We start from the raw sequence: 8,233 nt of genomic DNA on the forward strand, positions 1-8,233 counted from the left end.
AGAGAGAGAGAGAGAGAGAGAGAGAGAGAGAGAGAGAGAGAAGGAGAGAGAAGGAGAAGAGAGAACGAGAGAGAACCCCCGTGGCAATTACCAGCCACAAGTAGCTATGATTTTACAAGGTTAGAAATAGTGTGATAAAGCTTTTCTCTTTATCAATTGGCTCTGAAATTATTGTATTGGCATTTTGAAATTTGTGATTTTATTGATACATAAATCTAATTGGTTAACTATATATAAGCTTAAGAGTCTTGATTTTACTGGTTACTGGGCATTGTGCTATCAAACCATGAGAATGAAGGATCTATTTGATTACTGGAGTGTGGGACTGCAGGTTACAGGGGATTATAGCAGAGAGGGAACTAGTGGCTCGTGGAACAAGACATCCAGTCACTGCTGGGACTAGCTCCAGAGAGTTGGTGGCTGGTGGCAGGGATGCAGGAGCATGGCCTGGCCCTCCCTTGCTATGTTCTGATTCTTTGTAGATAAGGATTGTTTCCCCTATGACATTGTACATAGGAAATATAAAGATATGGTATAGTGAGGTGAGATAAAAGTAGTTTTTACCATCTAAGTATTGAAGAAAGATGTGATTAAATGCCAATGGCTCTCATCGACTCAGATGTTTGCATCCTTATTTTCTCGTTCATGGAACTGTTTGGGAAGGAGCGAGGTGTGGCCTTTATGAAAGAAGTGTGTCACATGGGTTCATTTCGAGGCTTTAAAGGCTTCTGGCAATGCCCACTGTGCTTGCTACTTTTTATCCGAGGTTCAAAATGTGAGCTCTCAGTTCTTCCTGATGCCATGTATTTATGCTGCCATCAGTGACTCTAATTCTTGGAACTGTAAATGTAATTTGATGCCTTCAGTTATGATTTGCTTTGCTGATGGTGTGTTTTATGACAACAGTAGAAAGGTAAATATACAGAACACAGAAAATCTTCCCTTCTAACTATAGATATAGAAGGATAAACACACAGAAGCGTTCTCTGGAAGTTCAGAACACAGAAAATCTTCCACTTCAACTACAGGAAAGAATATTTTTCAAACGTTATCCCTAAAGTCATTATGATATGTCCTACGCCTTTGAAGTTAGGAATGATCCCAAAATTGACAAGTATAGACTTCCATAAAGAAGTAACCCTTTTAAGAACATTCTCCTTTACTTCTAACCAGGATAATACCAAATAATTCTTCAGATCCCTTCTTTATAGAAGAGTGTTATGCTAGGAATGGTGCAATAAAAGCCACGAGGATTAAAAGATATACTGGAATCAATAATTATTATTATAGTATGTTAGTGAATCGAGGTCAGTTGGAATTCTAAATGAGACTTTGTCTCAAACAAAGAAAACAAATAAAAATTATATTTGTAAAGGACCAGCTGACAAACTTTTTCTTCCTGTTCCTAATTAATCATAAAAGTAAAATTTTATTAATTTCTATATTGCTCACTGTGGTTTTTTTCCTCTAGTCATGTCCTAAGTTGAAGGTCTGCTTGGTTTTTTAACTTGGTTTTCCTCTGTAATCTTGAGATTTACACAGTGTAAATTGTTTCCATTGTTCATGATGTCTTTAGAACTTGCAGATATTTAATAAAATTACTAATTACAAAACAACTATACTTTTGTTATCACTTACAATGTACATCATCCATGAGTTTCAATAAAAAAGTTTCCTCTGCTCTTCCTCAGGGAGCCTTACCTCTCATAACTGAGAGGAGACTGCTGGATTGGCCTTGATATAAAGTAATTTTTACCTGATAACATTTTGATAGTTTCTCTCTGGTTCATGACATCATAATAATGTACACCTTAAAAAAATTAGGTCTGTTTGAAATGGCCTATACTGTGGAAGTGACTTTGTAGAACAGTGTGTCTCAAATTCCTGGATATAAATTTGCCCCCAAAAGTGCTGGGATTAATAGCACATGCTATTATGCTTTGAGACATTCATTTTTGAAAATGATTGTATGTGTCCTGGTTCCAAATAACTGATATGATATTTAGAGTGATTGTATTGTTATAGTTCTCCAGTGTTTCTTTTATCTATGTTATTAATTTCATTCTTCTTTGAGTGTTTGTGTGTTGACATAGCATGGGCTTGCTTGCTTGCTTTCTTCCTTCCTTCCTTCCTTCCTTCCTTTCTTTCTCCTTCCTTCCTTTCTTTCTCTCTTTCTTTCCTTCCTTCCTTCTTTCTTCTTTCTTTCTTTCTTTCTTTCTTCCTTCCTTTCCTTTCCTTCCTTCTTCCTTCCTTCCTTCTTTCTTCCTTCCTCCTTTCTCTTTCTTTCTTTCTTTAAAAAAATTATTTTATGTATGAGTATACCGTTCCTCTTTAGACACACCAAAAGAGGGCATCATATCCCATTACAGATGGTTGTGAACCAACATGTGGTTGCTGGGAATTGAATTCATGACCTCTGGGAGAGCAGTCAGTACTCTTAACCTCTGAGCCATCTCTCCAGCTCCCAGTACAGGCTTTCTGAAAATTCAAGGTGATCTTCCTACCTCTGTGTTCTATTTGCTGGGATTGAAAAAATGTACTACTATGCCCAGTGTGTAAACAATAACTTCTCTCTCTCTCTCTCTCTCTCTCTCTCTCTCTCTCTCTCTCTCTCTCTCTCTCTCTTACACACACACACACACACATGCACGCACACACACAAATAAGGATTTTTGCTGTGTCTTAGGATTTTTCTGCTGTGAACAAACACCATAACCAAGGCAACTCTTATTGGGGCTGGCTCACAGGTTCAAAAGTTCAGTCTATTATCATCAAGGCTGGAGCATGGCTGCATCCTGGCAGGCATGGTGCAAGAATAGCTGAGAGGCAGCTTTATCTCCTTCATCTGGAGGCAGCTAGAAGACTGGTTCCTATGTGGTTAGGAGGAGGTTCTCAGTGTCCACCTTCTCAATGGCACACTTCCTCCCATGAGGCCACACTGACTACAAGGCTACACCCGATGATAGTGCCACTCCCTGGGCCAAAGATATCCAAACAACCACATTCTACTACGTAGCCCCCACAGGCTTATTAAAACACAGGAGTATATGGAGGACATACCTAGCCATAGCATAATAAACAAATACATTTAGTCCATCTTCCAAAGTCCCTTGGGTCTATAACAGTCTCAACAAAGTTAAAAGTACAAAGGTCAAAGTTTCTTCTGAGATTCAATCAATGACTTAACTGTAATCCCCAAAGCACAACAGGAAACCAACTGGACAAACTCCAAACTCTGCATCTCCAGTCTGATGGCAAAGTGGTCCTCAGTCTAAAGATCTCCAATTCCTTTTTCATCTTTGTTGACTGGAACAAATTCCTTTCTCCCAGACTGGTCCCACTCCCTGTTAACACCCTTCCTCAGCAGATATCCCACAGCTCTGGCATCTCGAACACCTTGAGGTCACTAAGGCAACTTCAATGTTACAGTTTCTTGTTCCAATGTCTGGGGTCCACAAGTGATTTCTGGGCTCCTCCAAAGGGTTTGAGCCACATCTTCAGATCTGCCCTCTGTAGTACTCATGTCTCTGGTTGACTCTACTCCACTGCTGCTGCTGTTCTTGGTGAACATTCTATGGTAGTGGCATTACCAATATATTGGGGTCTTCTGATGCAACTAGGCCTCATCAATAGCCTCTCATAGTCCCTTTACATGGTGCCAAACCTTAACTTCTTTGTGTGACCCCCTTCAGTCGTCATCTGTCCACTGTAACTGAGGCTGTACCTTCACTAATGGCGGAGATGACTCTAACACATTACCAAGTCCAGTTGCAGCAGGAGGTAAAACCTTGGCTATCTCTGGAACACAGCTTCTTTGTGCTTTCAGAAAACACTTCACAGATTATACTGCTGCTGTTGGACTCTTCTTAATCACCACTAAATTCTTAGCTCAGGCTAACCAGTAGTCCCAGTAGTCCTGTCTTGTTTTATTCTAAAGCCAGAGCTACATGGCAAAAGCTGCTTCTGTTGCTTGCTTGAGCTAGAACATGGCCCCTATGTTCTATTATCACCAGCTTTCTGTTTTCCAACTCCTTGACTGCCTAAGCTTGGCTGTCCTGGAACTTACTCTATAGATTGATCTGGAACTCCGAGATCTGTTTGGCTCTGTCTACTGAATGCTGGAATAAAGGACTTGTACTACTACACCTGGACTTAAACTTTTCTATATTTGGAATTTGCTCTGTACTAGGCTGGCCTTAAACTCAGAGATCTGCTTGCCTCTGTCTCCTGGAATTAAAGGTGTGTACCACCATGCTTGGACCTAAGCTTAACTGCTTGGGATCTTGCCCCAAAGTTATCACTCCCTTTATCTGTTTATCTGCTTGATCATAGATTTTAGCTCCAATTCACTTCCTGATGCCTCACTATTGAACCATACATTTCATATTTTTTCCTTTCTCACCTTGCCCCTTTTCAAATAGTCTTCATAATACTAAAGCATAGAACAGACTCTATTCTGGACTTTTTTGAGAATTCTTTGGGCATTCAACTAATATGAACCTCTTCACTGTAGCTTAGCAACAGCAACAACAACAACAACAAAAACCACAACAAAAAACTGTCTCTAGTCTACATAAGGATGTTTTCCACTGAATCTTCTTGGGCAAGGTCTACAAAGTTAAAATCACTCTCAGCAACAAAATCTTCCATATTGCTACTAGTATAGCCCATTAAGCACCACTTGGAGCATTCTACTGCTTTCAACTATGCTGTGTCCTTCAAGCATACTCCCACCCAACTACTTTATTATCTGAGCTCATCAGAGGAGGCAAGCAAGATCTCTGAATTCTTTTGCAATGTTAAAAGAAAAAAATGTACTTGCTGCCTCCTAAGTATCAAGGGGTTGGGCTCTTGGGCTCCTGATTCATAGGATAATCAAAAGGACTCTGGAATACATGACCAAATTCATATGTAATAATAAAAAAAACTGGGCTTTTGGTTGGCATGAGAGGAGTTAGAAGAAAATGATAGCAGTACTTTTTTTTTTTTTTAATTCTGTAACAAGAGCTGAGCTATCTGGAGATTACTGGAGAGCAAACACAGCTCTTCAAGTATGGTTTTTTTTTTTTTCAAATGGGATTTCTGAGGTCAGAAACCTCAAGAATCAGAGGGGTGTCACAGCTCTGTTAAAATGTTTTCTAGGAGCTATCCAGAGAAGGCTGTCAGAGAAGAAAACACAGCTCTTTTAGAATGTTTTTGTTGTTTTATTATTTGCTTTCTGATTTTTTTTTTTTTTTTTTTTTTTTTTTTTTTTCGAGACAGGGTTTCTCTGTATAGCCCTAGCTGTTCTAGAACTCACTTTGTAGACCAGGCTGGCCTCAAACTCAGAAATCCGCCTGCCTCTGCTTCCCAAGTGCTGGGATTAAAGGCGTGCGCCACCATGCCTGGCCTTGCTTTCTGATTTTGATAACCAAAAATTACTTTTAGAATTTTTCTACTGGACACCCACACAGTGGGTCTATGTTAAAAACATGGCTGCGACCAGTCTAGTGGGTATTTGTAGAAGAGCCTCAGCGTTCCTGAAGGCTGCTTGTTCCCTAGTAAATCCCAAGGACCCTTCTCACTCAGGTCGCAGGTCTTCTCTTAGTTTGTTGCATAAGAACACACCACATGCCGGGCAGGTGGCGAACGCCTTTAATCCCAGCACTCGGGAGGCAGAGGCAGGCGGATTTCTGAGTTTGAGGCCAGCCTGGTCTACAAAGTGAGTTCCAGGACAGCCAGGGCTATACAGAGAAACCCTGTCTCGAAAAACCAAAAAAAAACCAAAAAAAAAAAAAGAACATACCACATGTCACATTGTCAAGGAGAGGACTAGCAGAATTTTTTGATGATCCAAAGAATGGGGGATGGGAGGAAGAAAAGTCAAATCTGGAGCTTCATGGACCTGCCAGCAGCTGAGAAACAAAAGCAATGAAAGCTTACATAAGCTCTGGTGTGTGCTTCTGGAGGAAAGAACCATGCTTCTACCTCTCGAGCAGGAGGCCAAGTGATGCGATTGCCAAGGCCAAGTCCAGAGTGCTTAGAAAAGGCTGCTGATTCCATGATGCCTTAGATAAAGTTGTCCAGGAGAGGGAAGAGGATTTGAGGCTTCTTCAGATTGGTCAAGAAAAACCAAGACCTGATGCTTGGAAAAGGGACAGCTTTGAACGAATCGTCTCGCTACCTAAATAAAAGATACAACAGGAGGCGGTTCTTCGCAGTGCCTTATGTGCATCGATTTATCAGACTAAGCATTGAGAAACACACCCGTATTGAAGCAAGAAAGGGAAGTTTACAGAAAAAGAAAGAAAGAATTCTCCAGGAAAAGTTCCCACATCTCTCTCAAGACTAGAAATCAAGTACTGTCGAAGATGAGATCCAGAAGTCTGCTTCCATTTTTTTCTTAAAGCCTGTGTCCTGCTGTGAATATCTGTTAAGCAGTTTATAAAGAAATGTTCTTGTCAAGTGACATCAGTTGTTCTTCTAGCTAACATGGCATCTTCATTAGCTCCACAAGTAGTGTTCCTTCTACCAACCCCAGGCAGAGTTCAGGTTCAATTCCCACTGAATAGGTCCTGACATCTAAGCAGCTTAATGTCACATGATGTCTTGGTATACATGTAACGCTGGTCGCTAGAGCAAGGCTAGCAGCAAAGTCAGTTTGGAAATGCTGTTCTCACCAGTAGTGTTAAGCTGTGGTGGGGAGGGAGCTGAAGATGGCTCAGTGCTTAAGAGCACTTGTTGTTCTTCCAGAGAACCCTGCACAAATGTGGAAGCTCATAACCTCTGTAACTCTAGTTGCAGGGAACCAACATCCTCCTCTGGCTTATGCAGACACCAGGCACTAACTAGTGTGGTACAGATGTCCACGCAGGTGAAATACCCATATACATAATTGTTAGCATGAAACGAACGTGGACACTAGTAGTAAAACAGTGATTGCTTTCCTACATCAAGTAATGGTAGAAGCAGCACTGACAGCAGCAAGTCACAACAGACAAATCCAGAACCCTTCTAGGACAGCAGTGATTTTTGTTTAGTTTTGTAGATTAAGGTAAAGAGCACAGGCCGTAACGTTTTGTTGGAGACTGACACTGAGCCATAAGCCAAAGTTCCCCTCCCTCCTCGAGAAACTTCTGACCTCTTGAAATGACAGCTGACAGAACATTAAGATCAGATAATAGTATCTGCAAACTTTCCGAGAAAAACCAAAGAATGTTCCCTGAGCTAAGAGTAGATAGTGTGTTCCCAGGCAGTTGTGCAGAACCACCCCACCCCACCTCGGGCTGAGGCACAGGCAAGTTTCTCCCTCTTTACTTCCTCCTTGTTACTGCGTATATTCTGTAACCTTGCTCACAATAAAGAGACCTTGACAATCGTTGCTTGGTCTCGCTCGTTCTTTCTCTCCTGTTTCTCTTTCAGGCATGGCCCCCCTCAGAACCCTGAATAACTGAGTCCTGCGGGTTGGGACAACGTTTATTAGTCAATAAAGAGTAATTCCACCAACCCCCAGGAAAGCTGGAAAGTACTTACTGAAAGCAAAATATTTAAAGAAAATAGGCATTCATACAAAATTATAAAATGCCATTAATAAGAATAAGTGCATTGCAAGGAAAGCACAGACTCATTTAATCTATAGAACTAGTTAAAGCCTTAAAAAGTTTAAGTGGAAATTGAAATATGCAAACATGTACAAACATTCTACAAAAGATGGTCATCTTTTTCTGAGTGCACTAATGCTACAGACGTGAGGTGACCGGCAGGCAGGGTGGAGCCCTCAAGGGCATTTTCTTCCTACACACTGCTTTTCTCCTTCATATTCCTGTTTGGAAATCCACATCTGTTGAAAGGTACCCTGTAGCCAGGCGTGGTGGCACACGCCTTTAATCCCAGCACTCAGGAGGCAGAGGCAGGTGGATTTCTGAGTTCAAGGCCAGCCTGGTCTACAGAGTGAGTTCCAGGACAGCCAGGACTACACAGAGAAACCCTATCTCTATTAAAAAAAAAAAAGAAAGGAAGGAAGGAAGGAAGGAAGGTACCCTGTAAGGTGGAAAGAAACCCAGCACAATAATGCCTTGCTTTTTATGAGGTGGTGTTTTTCACTTATAAATGTCCTTAACTGCTAAACTATTAAACTCCCTCCTCAAAAAACAAAACAAGAGCCGGGCGTGGTGGCGCACGCCTTTAATCCCAGCACTCGGGAGGCAGAGGCAGGCGGATTTCTGAGTTCGAGGCCAGCCTGGTCTACAAAGTG

The 8,233-nt window shown here is 41.3% G+C and overlaps 1 pseudogene; it reads left to right on the forward strand.

Moving 5' to 3' along the window:
- The first annotated feature begins 5,471 nt into the window (after positions 1 to 5,471).
- On the forward strand, positions 5,472 to 6,427 carry LOC110307287 (annotated as a pseudogene).
- The last annotated feature ends 1,806 nt before the right edge of the window (positions 6,428 to 8,233 follow it).

This window comes from Mus caroli, chromosome 2 (assembly GCF_900094665.2).
Source record: "Mus caroli chromosome 2, CAROLI_EIJ_v1.1, whole genome shotgun sequence".
NCBI lineage: Eukaryota > Metazoa > Chordata > Mammalia > Rodentia > Muridae > Mus > Mus caroli.